The sequence below is a fragment of the Amblyomma mixtum genome, chromosome 2, assembly GCF_055824585.1.
Source record: "Amblyomma mixtum isolate Tamu chromosome 2, ASM5582458v1, whole genome shotgun sequence".
Classification (NCBI taxonomy): domain Eukaryota; kingdom Metazoa; phylum Arthropoda; class Arachnida; order Ixodida; family Ixodidae; genus Amblyomma; species Amblyomma mixtum.
Window position 1 is genome coordinate 58978811 of NC_143013.1, and position 16253 is coordinate 58995063.

The window sequence follows — 16253 nt, forward strand, 5'->3', positions numbered from 1 at the left end:
GCAGCAGACTTGTGATCGTCCCATATTTTTCGTATCTTCGCACCGCAATAATTCTCAAAACACCGCAGAAATTCTAGCCCCTTAAAACTAAAAATAAAACTGCTACAGGTGGTCTCCTTCTTCGCACCAGATGACTAAAAGCATAAATTCTGTGAATGGTAAACACTGAACGCCGCTCGAAGCCACATCTCTGCACCCCCTCAGAGGCACAAACCAAATGTCTAATGAGTTTCGAATGGGGAGGACGAAACGCTCAGGCCTTGTTATTAATGCGGCGTTGCCAGAAAAAAGAACAAAAACAGCAAAGTTTTAGCTCACGCTTTCGGCTCACGTCAACACGTTTTTCTTTCTCCTAATAGTGCAGCTTATTACCTACATTCATACTCAATGCCCATGCAGAACCCGTGACCTATTGTTGCTATTTGAGTAGGTGCAAGTAGTCCTATGAAATGTAGACGGTGTCTGAATTTTTTTTACAAACTTTAAAAAGAGCAACTACATTAATTGGAGGTTTCTCTCTTTGATGTCATAATCAAATAAATTTATCCCTGCTGGTAACCGAGACCGAATGGCTGTGCGTTCTTTTTCAGGAAGCCGACTAACATGTCGCTAGGACGGCTGCAAGCCTCTTTCTACAATCACAGCTGTAAAAAATGGTGCCACACTGTTTGCACGTGCCGCTGCATCTCACAGCTACGGTAACTGAGCTAATATAGCATTATGGCCTTTGACTGCTGAGTCCTAAGCCACGGGACCAAATCCTTGCCACGGCGGCCGTTTTTGTATGGAGACGATACGCAATACAAACGCGTCCTAGTGCCATGTGACATCATCATCATAATCAGCCTGATTACGTCCACTGCAGGGTGACAGCCTCTCCCATGTCTCTCCAATTAAACCTGTTGTTCGCCAGTAGCAACCACCGTATCCCCACTAACTTCTTAATCTCATCCGCCCACCTAACGTTCTGCCGCCCCCTGATACTCTTACCTTCTCTTGGAATCCGCTGCGTTACCCTTAAGGACCAGTGGTTATCTTGCCTTTGCATTTGCCGTGCTCAAGCCCATTTCTTCCTCTTGATTTCAGCTAGGATGTCATTAGACCACGTTTGTTCTCTCACCCACTCCGCCTGCTTTCGATCTCTTGACGTTACACCTATCATTTTTCTTTCCATAGCTCACTGCGTTGTCCTCAACTTAAACAGGAATCTCTTCGTTAGCCTACACGTTTCTGCTCCGTAGGTCACTACCGGTAAGATAAAGCTTTTATATACTTTATTCTTGAGGAATATTGGTAAAGGGCCGTTCATGCGACATCAGTGCTCGTTAAAGACCCAAGTCTTCGTAATCAATAAAAAGCCATTCATTGCAGTGTCTCCCGTAGACCCCATGTGCAGCACAGGAACCGCGCATACCATGGCATCCTACCATGACAGTGTACAAACATAGATTCATAGCCTGAGAAGTTTGGTTTGGTTTAATAGGGTTTAACTTCTACGAGGGACGCCGTAGTGAAGGGCTCCGGATATTTCGACCGCCTGGGGGTCTTTAACGCCCACTCACATCGCACAGTACACGGGCCTCTAAAATTTCGACCGCACCAAAATTCCACCGCCACGGCCGGGATCGAACCAGCGCCTTTCGGACCAGCAGCCCAGCGCCGTAACCACTGAGCCACCGCGGCGCGGTCCTTACAAGTTGCAAAACATCGCGTTGTTTAAGAATAAGTGGCAGAAGGTGTTAACAACGGCCATGCTTACCGTCGCCGGCTGCGCTCAGAAGCAAGATTAGGCAGGTGACGAAGAGGCAAAGGACGACGGCCATGAAAGCCAGGACGTAGCACCACGCCCAAGACGACCCTTTCCCTCTGCAAGCAAGAAACTATGGTGAGTGGATCGGAACTTCTGGGCTTCTGTTCAGAGCTGTTCAAAACAGTTGATCAGACAAGGACTGAATTGAAGGCTTCTTCTAAAAAGCAGAATGGAAACGCGTACGCAAAGGTACTCAAACTGATTATTTAGGCAGGAAGGTAAGAAGAAATTTTTTTCCCTGCATTCTTTTTTATAAACAGGGGCAAATGTTTTTGTTACCCAAGACAGAATAACTTTCGTAGCGAGAGCTACACTACGTCAGCCGCTTGGCGAGATTAGCGTGGCTGTGCGCTGAGCCGTGGCTCCACCCTCCGCCAGCTGTGCGCATGCGCGGAATGACTTCAGAGCACGCAGCTGGTGTGCGCGCCGCGTGCCTCGCCGCAGCGCCAACGGCGGAGCAGGCGCCGCCCGCCTCGTCAGTTGTGCGCAAGTCTCAGTACTTTACTGACCACCGGAGAGTCTTCATTAGTATAAAAAATAAAGTTCAAGCCATTACGTAAGCCGTGTGTCTAACTTTCAAGCGAAAACTTAGCGTAGCCAGGGGTTTGTACCTCTCGCTACTCTTCAAGGTTTAACCAGAGCTAAACCACAGCCAATCATTCAGCATATTTACTACGAGGCATAAACAAGGAATGCATATTTCATATATAATGACGTGAGAGCTTTTGGTGCGGCCATAAGAATTCAGAACGTATATGTACGCCACATTCTCTACTCTGTGTAAAATGTAGCAGCGCACGCACAATGTCTCTACTATCGTGCTTAGTTTATATTTTATTTACGATGACATCTACCTAGAGACTTCTTGCGTTTATTGCATCTGTTCACTACCCGCCCGATATGTATGGACACCACATCGCCACTAAAGCGGCACAGATTTCCGCAATGCTCAGACATTGAGCGCGCGTAATTATTTTCTGAAACATTATAAAAGATCCCACGATTCCGAACAACAGCGTGGAGCTATGCAGAAATTTTAAGCATCGTTTTCAAAATCTCGGGCTATGAAAAAAAAAGAAATACGTTTACTTACCTTGCTCCTAAGCAGAAAACATAAGCCAAAAGAAGAACATGTTAAAACACATTGTTCGGGGTCATTCTATGCTCTCGCAAGTCGTGCAGGTAATGAGCTAGGACATTGGAGGTATAAAGAAATGAGGTTTGCAAGTAGCACTAATTGAGGTACAAAATTTCTAGGTTTAACGTCTTTGAAAATCTGCATGTCAATTTTAAATGCGAGAGAGCCCATTTAAACTAACAGTGATGAAGGCTCCATCGAACACTTCATCAATGTGGACAGTAAGCCCATTCGGCCTGCGAAAAACCAATACTGCCATTATGGTTGTATGCAAAAAGGCAATTAGTAGCACACTGTCATTAACGTGAAGAAATAAGCTCGTTCACCTGGCTTCTGAATTGAAGCCAGGCTGCATTTCTAATGTCAACGATATCGATATTTGCAATATTTAACCATCTTTTTGACATCATTGCAGTTTTTGCTACCACTTTGCTTGTGAAAATCTAACATCCTCATCTTGGTTTGGTTTGGTTTAAGGGGGTTTAACGTCCCAAAGCGACTCAGGCTATTAGAGACGCCGTAGTGGGGGGCTCCGGAAATTTCGACCACCTGGGATTCTTTAAGGTGCACTGACATCGCACAGATACATTGTCTTAAGGCAGTTACTTTCATTGTAGACAAAAACAACTTTGGCCCGAGTATTCGCATCAACATTTTCTAAATTCTTAATTGAATCAGGTGAAATTCCGAACACAGTAGCATTGTGAACGTCACACATATATGTGGAATTTAGTAGGCGCTAATTTCTTATCGCGAGCGTATGGCAGCCCGCTAAGCAGCATTTCTGACAGACACGACAAGCTTTTTTTATCTAAATTGGCAGCCTTAATACCGTTACATAGCAAATTGGCCGCAGGCAGTAATAAATATGGAGAATTCCATGGCACCTACAATATTTATGCTAACTTTAGAATAAAATCCACCTGACCTAGAACAAATGTTTCCATCAGATGCTACAGTGTCACGCGTCCGGATTAATTATCTGGCCTTTGAATTTCACCGATCACAAAGACCTCCATGAAAGTTTAAACATAGTCGCTTAGAAGACAGCGGTAGAAATTGTTCCTAAAAATCAGTTTTTTTTAACAATGCTTGGAACGTGATTCGCGAGAATCTTCTTTTTCAGAACACCGAGAACTCGCTTCTCTATAAATCTTGCATGCGTATCTAAAAGAAAAAAAAAACGTTGTCGGCCGCAGCCCACGCCAATCGACTTGAAAATTTCAGACAACCTTTCTAAAGCGGACACACACCTAGGAAACGGCTGCAAGCGTTTATTTTAGCAACGCGCTTAAATCTGTTGACATGCAAAATCAGCAAAACTTTCTTTGTGGCATGTATGTTGTACAAAGCCTGTTATCGAGCTCACTAGCGAAGGGATGTCTCTTTAATTGTGATATAGTTGGAATGGCAGCTCTAGCTGTGACTGTTGCGCTGACAGCAACCTACAGATGTTAAACTGGCTTTCGCGCTCATCGAGCTTATGCTCTCCGTTGTCTGTTGGATTCCTTTATATATATGCGGCACCGAGCTCCTTATTTCCCTGCAGCTAGTTTGAGCAGAAGCCGCAGCCGTGACGGTTGCGCTAACAACCAACAACCGAAATAAAATTAGCACTTGGGCTCTCGCTGGGCAGCTCTTTCTGTCCAACATTCTGTAACTGTCACAGCAAGTGATACTTGTAATAGGGTCTTACAGGTGAACTTTTAATCGTTCTATATGCGCTCACCTACACGTGAAGTCCCTTCACGGCAAACCGTATTAAAGCAAGAAATGCCATTGTCCGGAATTCTGGTTTTCTACATCCATGAAAAAGGCACCATCTCATTTTGCGACACTGAGCAACGCAAGGCACGCAGGATGACAAGGTGAGTACGAAGACTGCTTGAAATGAATTCCAAACAAAATATCATTAGAACCTAGCGCTTTCAACCTGGTCACAAATATTGCACAGGCGTGCCAATATCTACCCATCTTTCCTCCTTCACACAGAACAAAATGGTAAACAACATAAAGATGTTTGAAAAGGTGAGCATAGAAGGTCAGTGCTGCTGTCGAAGAGTGCACGCTGAAGAAAACAGAGCCCACTGATGGACGTTCAGTGGTCTTCTCTACCAATCACAAAAAAAACGAGAGGACTGCAAAAAGCACTCGTGAAATATTCCTACTACACTGCCACACCTATACCTCAGTCAAGAAAAAATTTACACGCATCAAAGCCATCCGTGCACAACATATGTGCCGAGTTTTTAAATGCCGTCACAATGGGAAAAAATAAACTTACCGTCGTATGGTCCTGAAAAGACTGAAGAAATTATTTGCTATGAGACTACGAAACTGTGCTACTGAAGCTATGCGATATTCAGGTTTATAAAGTACTCAAAGACCGGAAATCATGCGAAACTACCGCGTGAGTGTATCGCGCAGACGCATCGCCAGTGGCTCTTTGTTCAGGATTGTTGACTAAAAAACTTCGAGCAAGCCGGTTCTTTCAGAGACCTTTTGAGATGACAGAAAACAGGTTTACAGACAAATTACTTAAAGGTGGTGACTGCGCATGTTTACAGAGTCATTCGCTCTATCGATCTTAACCGCATGTCCACCAGTCTACATGAAAGCTCCGTAGTGGCAATGATGCTGCTCAATGAAAAGTTGGTACGATGTGGACTATGTGAGGCTACTAGGACTCTTAATCAGCTTTAATTTAGGCTGGCGTCTCAGAAAAAACAAGCCTGATTCTCAGTAACAAATTTCGTGATAGGTCCAGACGGTCTGAAGTCATCACCAGCGCCAAATTAGAACACCTGAGGACTAGAATTCTCTATTCCCTACCATTGGATTACCATATGAGACAATAGTAGCATGACGCACTCTTCTACTTTACTCCGCATACTAATCCACCGAATTGTTCCAAATAATCACTATTAATCCATTTAATTCACCCAGTAATCTTCAATCATCTGCCATAATCTATTTTTGGGAGTAACCCAACTTTGAATATTTAGGAGGAGGATTGGAATATCTGGGTGTGGGCCAAATTCCAAATGTTATGGCATATTCTTCTTCAACAATGTAACTAGGACTTAAATTTTTACCGAGCATTCGCTCGTCCATCAAACAGGCCACATAGGGCGAGAGCCTTCTATCACCCGTTAGCAAGAAAACTGGAACGTCGTTGTCGGCGTCCAAGGAAAGTATTTTAGGAAACCACCAATGAAGTCATTAAAGTAAAATTTTTTTCTCGGGTGCTTGGAACTGAACTAAGAACCTCCAGACTGCGAGGCGAGCACGCAGCCCACAGAACACAAAGCCGCGTTGCCTCTTGGCGAATAAAGTTGAACATTGTATATGCGTTGCCTTACGACTTTGTGCTAATTAATGGGTAGGTGCGCCATTAGGAAAGATGAAAAATATAAATAAAATTTAATGCTTTTGCAATCAATCCCCATCAGTAGTCTTAGGTGCTCTACATAATTATTTTTCTGCACTTCGCCTGCACCGAAATGCGATTGACGTGACCGGAAGTTGATCTCGCAACCTATAGCTCAGCATCCAAACGCAACAGCTATTGTCCCCACGCCACATCGATCAGCGAGAAATGCTTATCTCTTGCCAGAGAAAAGATTAGCCACCGTTTTAGGTCGAGTATTAACATTTAGCTTTACTATTCCTCTTAAGGCTCATTTATTAACACATTTCCTGGCATAACAACTTATTATAGCTACAATATTAACTATGCATTCGTTGTACACCTGCTAGAAATTGCGTACGTACTACATGAGGGTAGAAGAAAGCTTAGCATGTGGTTGAGAGTTTTATTTCTTTTTTGTTTATGGAATAAAAATCTAATAGTTTCTTTTTTTCAATCCATATTTGTGGTATATACACTGCTTATCCAGTCGCATATTCATTCGAACTTGAACAACTGGCAGACAGAGGTGCTTTAAAATCACGCTATGTGAAAGTGCTGTCGCTCATCTTCCCATCTGCCTTTCGCCTTCGTATCTGCTGACTCATGACGTCAGTTATAGTGCACCTCCCTTTAACAGTGGAAGCATATGCAAAAGTACCGTCTTCAGTTTACCAAAGATATTATTTGAGCACATAATTTGTTATCCCTGAGTGTCCTCTTCAGCATCTTTAGCTGTCCTCGAATACCAGAACTCCTAATTTCGTCAGTTCCCTCAAGTGCAGACTGTAATATTGTAGCAAGGCTGCTTCGCTGTCGTCCGTTCCTCTCTGCAGCACGGTTTTGCTACATTTAAGACTACTGGGTGATTCATTCATTGCACTAGATAGGTACAATATCTATTGCTGATGATAGGATCTACTGAATTTCAAAGTGAATCGGAGAAATCACAAAAGGAGTTCCTGTGGGCTCCTTTACCATATGCATCTCAAGGGCTAAAGCTAATAACCCGCCACGGTGGATCAGTGGTTAAGGAGCTCGTCTACCGACCTGGAGTACTCGGGTTCAAACCCGACCGCGGCGGCCGCGTATTGATGGAGGCGAAACGCAAAAGGCGCCTGTGTGCTGTGCGATGTCTGTGCACGTTAAAGGTCCCCATGTGGTCGAAATTATTCCGGAGACCTCCACTACGGCACCACTTTCTTCTTTCACACGTACCTTCCTCCCTTCCCTTACGGCGCGGTTCAGGTGTCCACCAAGACATGCGAGACAGATAATACTCAATTCCTTTCGTCAAAAACCAATTTAGAAGTTTAGCAGCATAAATTCTTGTACGCATTAAAACAAGCTGTTTTAAGCTGTTTTTCCTGGGCGTACGCGCCCATCGTCGGCGCTGTTGGCGTACTCCAGAACCGGTCTGCGCATGCGCACTGCAGGAGACGCCGATATCTGCCCGTGCTAGATATCGGCGCCAGCGCACGGTCGCTGGCGCACGCGTCGGAAGCGGGGTCCGTTTGAGAACAATCGGAGGACCTCGGGGCTCTCGGGGACTCTTTTTTTTCATGGCTTCGTGTTCCCCGAATTTTTCTTCGCGGTTTAATTCGTCCTTTCAGCGCCCCCCAAACCCTACTCTTCACGGCTTGAAATTCTTTCCCTCGACTCGAGAGGGGGAGCCAGCCAGCACCGGGGACATGGAGATGCAGGCCCCTTTTCGACGCCCGTTCCGGCGTACGCCAAGAGCGCCGACGCTGGGCGCGTACGCCCAGGAAGTGTTGTTGGAGTTGGGGCTTTATGCTTATCGAGGAATCCAGACCTATACAGGTCACATCCTGATGAAGTATTGATCAGAAGATTTATGAAATGATTTAACGCTGTTTCACTTGCGCAAGCAAAATTCACTTCGGCAGTCCGCTCAGAGATAACCATTTACGGCAATGACACTTAATTCGTCCTTTGTGTAAGGTTGGGAGAAGAAAGGAAGAAAAGAATTTGTTTTAAACAATTGACGCTGAAAATCTTGCTTGTTGATAAAGCGACAGTAAGTCCAAAAGCATTGCCAGTCCTACAGTAAAAAGGAAATTTTGGTAAGCAGAGAATATTCTGCATTGTTGCGTGATATCAACCATTGCGCCAAAAGTAGCTCTGTCAAGACAATGGATTATTTCGTGATGACGCAAGTTTATGTAGAAGTTTATTGTACAAACATTTTTGCAGCAAGAATTTCTCTACCAGTGAGTGATTAGTCACGCTTTTATTAGGTTGTCATGCTATGAACATTTAATTCTAGCGCGGAGAAATGTTTGCTATAATCACCGAAGCGGACATTTTGCAGTTGTTATAGTCCGGAACGGAGGCATGAAACGTACACTGCCACGTCGACCAGGCGGGTGATGTCTGTGTCAAGACGGTGCCACCTGTGGACGAAAGGAAAGAGACACTTTAGAGAGAAAATTGGAGTCAATCATTGCTTGCAAAGGACGCTGCGTTAATATGGGGCTTTTCTAAACCTAAAATTTATTTCATGCGAAGTCCAGGTAACAAAAGTCGCCAGTTGCTAAGTCTGTACCCTTCTGTATGACACCAGTTACCGTCCAGCCTATCGCTGTTCAAAGAAGCGCTGCTGTGTCACCTGTAGTCTGAAGTGGTCTCCAAGAAGGTTTATTCTTAACTGTCTATCAAGGCTAGTACTCCACCTTGTCACGACTGTTGATTTGAGGATACAGTTGGACAACTACTTTGGGACTGTCCTCCAGCATTATCAAAACTTTAATACCGAAATACGCACATTCCAGCAGTCATTGTTGGTTTGGAAAGTTTGAGCAGTCATTCTTGGTAATCTGAGTATAAAAGCATCTCGAACTCATGCCGAAGTTGACATGACATCTAAACAACCACCGAAACTGGTATGCAGGGACAAGGTTTGTTAACAAAACTTTCTTTGCGAATATCATGTAGTATATCAGTAAAATTTCACATCTCTACGAGCAAAAGTAAACATTCTCATCCCTAAGATGCACCAAATCCATTGCAATTGGTATATAAAAAAATCATCACCGCCTGCTAGAGACAAAAATGGCGCAGCGCTAATTAATGGGGCCACCTAAAGTGTGCTATTGACTGCCACGTGAAGTCACAGGTGAAGCTGGCTACTGCACTTAGAGGACTGAAATCTGCATTGGTCACTATTGCCGTTGTCACGCTTGAAGTCGCTGATGTTCTTTCCGCCGTACGAACAAAAACTCCCACGGCGCTTAGCACTCTCTAAGGTGAAATCAAGCGGCAGCTACTTGCAGTTCTAATAATGAGATTTATTGTTATTTTTTTCATTATTAACTTCCAGTTGCGACATCAGGGTCATGCTATGCCTGTTCTTACGGTTTCCCCTCTCTTTACAAGCTACAGATTAACGCCACCTTCGACGGCGTCAGGACCAAGTAGTGCCAGTCGCCGAAGCGGATGCGTAACGTAGGCGTGCACAAGGTCCTTTTGTTCAGGCTGCTGAAGAAGAAACGAAGCCAAGAGAGCAGAAAACATCAGGAGTTCCAGCATCTGAACCATAGGTGCAGCTAGACGCTAAGAAGATCCAGCCGTTGGCGATGCAGACGCTGATGCACAGCGCGGCGACGAATTTTAGGCTTGAAAAGCTTTTGTTGCGATAACATTAGAACCCCATGTCAGAAAAATCCCTCCGTCTGTCCGCGTGAAGCCTCAGATGGCAGGTGGCAAAGTGGAGAGAGTAAAATCCCCTTCTCCACTATCAGGGGCTTAAGGAAGTGGGAGATGGAAGCGGAAGAGAGGGTGGAAGTACGACCGGCTATGGGTGGGGGGTCAGTGGTATCAATAGCATCAATAGTATAAATAGTATGCAGATTGGTGCAAGGTGAAGAAACCCGCCCGGCAGGAAAAAAACCACGCATTGCTGGTCCTTTAATGATGTCGAATGATGGCATCCTCACTCGGAAGCTACGCTGCTGGCAGGCATGGAAGTCACGCAGATTTTGTGGGTGCATTTCCATACGCCCCAGCTCGGAACTAAACGAAGAGACATAGCGCGTCTACAAAAAGATTGAGGCCGTTGGAATGGTTCTGTCCTGCCACAGAGTTTTGGCGCCTAGGAAACTCCACGGAATGCACGGCTGTGTATCACTCAAGGCAACATGAGAGCCATGCTTGCCAGACAACAAGGCAAAGAGAGAAACGTACCAGAGTGCGCACTCTGGCGTCCCAGTCAACCTGCGATTGATATGATTGCGTCTTGCATGAGCCAGACGTTGAAACGAGGTGCACTCTGCCTCGGGATGCGAGTGATGTCAATGTTCTGTTACCTATGGCATCTCTGTGCTGGGAGCGCTCAGCGTGGCGCATTCCAGTGATATTAAGTGTGATGACACTGCATGACGAAAAATCAGCGTAGCACTGTGCCGCTACTTTGATCTACACGCCTTGCCTCGTCGCAATACGTTGTGATACGCCGCCAAAATCGTTCACGGTGGAACTTGACAGACGCATGACACATAGTGTAATAGTGCTGAAGCAACCAGTGGTAAAAAGAAATCGGCAGAGACACCTGACACTACTTACGTCTGGGAAGACAAAATCATTAAAGCGCTGAGTGGGGAAAAAAGCTGCCCACCGGCAAGCCGACTGACGTTCCTACGAGACGCACAACCTTGCCGCGAGGGAAGAAAGGCACGAAGGAGGTAGAAAAATAATGAAAAAAGATATATGTGCCACACTGTAGGTATCCGGGTGAATTTTGACGCTGGAAGTTGCTCCAGCCCTGCTGACAACGCAACACAACTGGGCGCAATATGCGCTTCGAAGAAGTATAAGCACGGCAGCTGAGGATCACATGAGGAGGGAGAGGCGGAAAGAATAAGCGCGGGGAGTAGTTCTTCGAATTGGGCAGATCGCGCTCTGAAAGTTGCGTTCACTATTCGTTACTTCAGTCACTTCCGCCTTCGTGCGTCCTGCTTCACACGTGGATCAAAGACAACATACCGCATCTGTCGATGAGCAAATTCCTGCTGATTTGCCGTGTTCTTTCATATTAATGCGAATCACTATCATGTCCTTGTTATATTATTTTATTTTTATTATTCAGAGCCTCGGAACCTGAGAGTGTGTACACATGCCTCCTGTTTCAAGTAATCATATGAATAAACGACCGTATATTGTATATCGTCCTTAATGTACTTAATAGCCCATCAATACCATGGAGTCACGCAGAGCTGTTATATGTGTATGCCAATACTTAACTTGCTTACGGTTACACTGCATAGGTTCTTGCTGATGTGTCACGCATTTAGTGATACCTTTTTATACGACGCAGGTATTGAAATCCATCCGCTGTACTTTATTTTATTCCAATTAGAGGCAAATATGCGGGTTAGCTTTAGATGTATTAGCTGAAGATAAGGCGCTCTGCAGATGTATGTTGCATATTTGTTAACTCCTTTATGCTCTATTTATGTTAACCCCTTTAAGGACACACTTTAAACAGAAATGGCACCAAAATGGTCGCTTAATACAAGTGATGTCATCTGTCGACAAACCGAAACTGCTTTCGACGAGCCCCACCTGCCTCAAACTACTCACAGACTGCCAGAAAGCACTCGAGAAGCTCTACTTGTCATGAGCCAGAAACATCAGCCGACTTATGACGCGCCTGGCTAATCCAAATCTGCTACGGCATTAAAGTGATTTCACACGTTATGCGCGAGAGGCGAAGTTCATTCTACAGACTTCAAAGTTTCAATCAGGGTTACGACTGCTCTATACGGATTGCACAGAAACTTGAACACAAAACTTTCAGCAGTAATTACAATTGGCCGCGGACTGTCCAGAGGCTAAAACACGTGCTGTGGCACGGCACGATCTGGTCAGTTCTTTTGAGTGCACTTCTATTTGATGGCAAATTTATTCCACCGATCATAGAACGAAGGTCAATTCCGTTGAGTACTCTATAATATAATCTGCAAGAAAATTTGTAATCACAAGACACAAGCAGTGCGTGCGAAGATAAGAAACGATTGCTCACGAGTCATTCCAGTTTGCGGGGCTGAAACCAGAGGAAAAAAATAATTTTTCATTGTGCCTTTGTAGGTGAAATCCATGTACGGAATCTTAGAACTACTGTCTGCCAAGTGCAGCTAAAGCTACAAGGGGTTTAGCATATTCATATTAGCTTACGGTGTTTGATATACCGTTTGCTTTCAAAATGGAGCGAACCGATATAGCCATGGTGCTTAATCGGCAAGAAACTAGGTCCCTGCGAAGCTGAGAAGGTTAAGAATAGGGAAGAAAAGGCATACAATACAACCTATCATTTAAGCAATGCTCTAGCACTCGTCACGACCAAAGGCACAGCGAGTGCGGAGAAGCAATTGGGTTCAACGCAGGAAAAGCCTGCATTTAAAAGCTTCACCCTGAGACTGCGTCTTTAGTTGTGGCTTTCAGAACTATTTCCACGCGTTCCCAGTGTGAAGACTTAACTGAACGGAGTAGGGAGGTGTGTTCAGCTTATACTCATCAGGGCACGGAACGAAATAAGAACATATCTTGTGCTTCAGTATCTTCATTTTTTCGAAACAATCTCTTCTTGCAGATAAGCCACAAAAACTACAACCTTTTCATAATTCTCCCGTCCATCCAATATGGTGAGAAATTAAAGCAGGTCAAAACATCTATGCCCAGTCAAGCTCTTTTAAGACTGTGTTTAAGCTTCTCTTTTACAGGGCTCAGATTGCTGTGAAAATGTAACTACCAACTTTTGATGCAGCAAACTAAGTACCCCTTTACAACTGCATTCGTTCTAATAAGGCACGAAACAATGCATCGCTCACTTTTGTGAGGCCTGCCGTTTACAGACTTCAGAATTTGCCTATATTCTGAATTTCTGAAAACTGCGTGAATATACGTGACCGTGCGTTAATTTGCCCAAATTCAAGAAAGCATATACCATCACCCTGTCACAGAAAGAAGCACTTGCACAGGACACACAACAGCCCGTCCAGCCCAAGCTTTGGCAGGAAAGAAGCAAGTGGTCACATTAGCCTTGGTAGCTGTTCTCTGCACCGATTAAAGCCTTTACAAGGTCATGCTCTACCATTCAGTTACGTATCACTACATTTACCTGCACCTCGCCTCTAAGCACTGGACGCGTAGATGAGCGGCACCGCTGCCTAAGCTAGAGATTTAACTTCAAAGGAACTGCATGGCTCAGCGCTACAGCTTTTACGTTGCTGTGAAACATTGTCAAACTATGCTTGAAACGCAATTGGTGAAAAACTGAGTGGTACTCACCCATGATAGTTTCAAGTGCAGTCGCTCACACTCGCAAATGTCTTCTTCTTCTTCTTCTTCACCTCTTTATAATGGCACATACCCATGCGGGGGGATTGGCCAAGGTGTAGTGGTATACATAAGAAAAAAAAAGAAGACTGACTTCAGTTTCTTCGCCTTTAGCTAGTACAAGATAGCATCCAGATGACACAAAATGAAGAAACTTGTGTTATTCTATAGGCAACATTTTTATATCCCGCCAAATGCAAACGTGTACTCTAATTATAAAGCACATTATTAAGTCAAATTATAAACAAGTAAGGTACAGCATCTAGAGAAACATGCTGAGGTGCGAATATATTCTTCGCACCCTGTTTAAATGAAAAATAGGGATTACAGTTACCTTGATAGGAATAATGACTGGAGGCAGTTCTCACTGTGAAGTAAGCATCTTGCCTAGTTTTTTTGCATACCTTGCTCGGTATAAACGAAAATTGGCACAATCTGGGCCGCTTGCACCCCTTTCCACTGCTGACATAGCACTTACCATGATAAAGAAGACAAGAAGAAATGCGAACAGCATGCCTTTTCTCTTCGTATTCGACGTCAATGCACGTTCCGCACTGTCTTGCCTTCAGAAACCCGGCCTGGAGAGGTTTTTAAAGGTGAAACTGTACACTGAAAGCACCATAAAACATGATAACAGACACGTGCGGCCATCCCTTTTTCCGAATGGTGCGTTCACTTATCCACGGTACATGAATACATTTTGAACGTTTAGGTCGTTCCCTAGGGCATGCAGCTTCATTCATAGCATTCTGGATGAGAGCCCGTACTGACTGATTACGTAATAATCTACCTCAATAAAGTATATTCAGCTGGTTATTTTTTTTTCGACGTGAGTGTATACGAATAAGCTTTGCAGACTTGAATGCAATTCTGCGTGATTACACTCACAACATTTTACGAGGTCGGCACCTTTGCAGGCTTTAAAAGCTGCACAATAGCAACCTCTTCCCTACTGCTTACTCAATATTTATTCGACGCTCTCGGCCGCCCAACTATATTACTCATCTTCGCGGCAGAGGAGAATTTCACCATTCTCCAGGCAGCACAGTTTTGGACAAGTGCGGTTTTAACTTTAGTAGACGTTTCTTAGACCTCGAGGATTGTACGAAACGCATGGTATGTTCTGCGATGCGCTTTTCTACGCTGGAAGGGCTCAAGCTATTTCTGAGAAATCGCGCACAGGGTTTACTGGGTACGTGACCTGGAAAAAATAGGAAGGTAATAGTTTGCGCGAGTATGCTTGCCCGTGTTCTAAAGCCAGTATTCAGCACGATTGTAAAATTGTCAGATCAGTTGAATGCCACAGCAAAAAAAAAAAAAAAACAACAGATCAGTGCCAAACGAAGGTGGTCAGGTTCAGGTTGACGCAGATTCTCATGATGTTTTTTTCTATCAGTGTTCTAGTAGACTGGTCACCGACATATGGCTGCTGTCGGGCTGTGGTTCAAATAAGCGCTTTAACACATTAATAAACTCAGCGAAACCCAGCATTTCTCCCACCACAGATTAAAATAAAAAGGATGAAATGGGATAAAACTTTTCGCAACACAATATTGCGACATCTCGCACCTCAAAACAGAACAAACAACAGAGGAATAAGCGACTTTTTAGCGAAGAGGACTTAATGCGTTAATTATTTTTTTCTCCAACAAGATCTTAGGCGATGAAGTATCCCGTACTGTGTCGAGCCAATGGTTTACTACATTTCTGCTACTACAACGCTTTTCAATAGCACTCGCCAAGTTTAAACCTGTGTTCTCACACAGCAAGCTCCATGTATATACCCTTGTCCCAAGCCCAAACATCACCATGAAAAACCAAGATTAAAACGGCCTCAAGACGAAATCATTACCTTTGCTAAACTGCAAGAATCATGTGTGTTTTATAACTTGAATCGAATCTGAAGAATAAAGAGTTTAAAGAAACTTTGCAATTCAAGACTGTTAAAGAGGAAGAACCCTGCACGTTTAAAAAAAATACAAAAACAATGAACAGCAATAAATGGGCTGTACCAGGTTCGTCTTTCGCTGATGCCAGATGAATTTATAGAGCGGAAAACACTACTCCTCCCATCTGAGCCTGTAGGTCACCTGGCTCTTAGATTTGACCTCTCACGGGAGGAGCGTCGCCTGTGCAAAATCATGAGTGGCAGTTGCCTCGATCTTCATCTTCAACTTCGTCACCACAGCTGCGCGCTTGGCACTCACGTCCTCAGCTGCGCTGGCTGCTGCTCGGCGCTCCTCCTCGCCAGCTGTGACACGTGATGTGTCACGTGATTAGCTCTTGCGCTTGGCAGTCACGTCCGCCGCTGCGGACGCTTCCCCTCGCCAGCGGTGGCATGTGATGTGTCATGTGATTAGCTCTTGCGCTTGGCTGTCACATCCGCCGCTGCACGGACCACAGCTCTGGACGCTGGATCTTGCACGTGCGGTGGTCCAGGGACCCAAGGGGGGTCTAACACACTTGCCATAATAAAGTTTTTCTCTCTCTCTCTTACAATATGAGCTTGCAAAATGAACCAAACCTGTACCGTGTTTAAACAT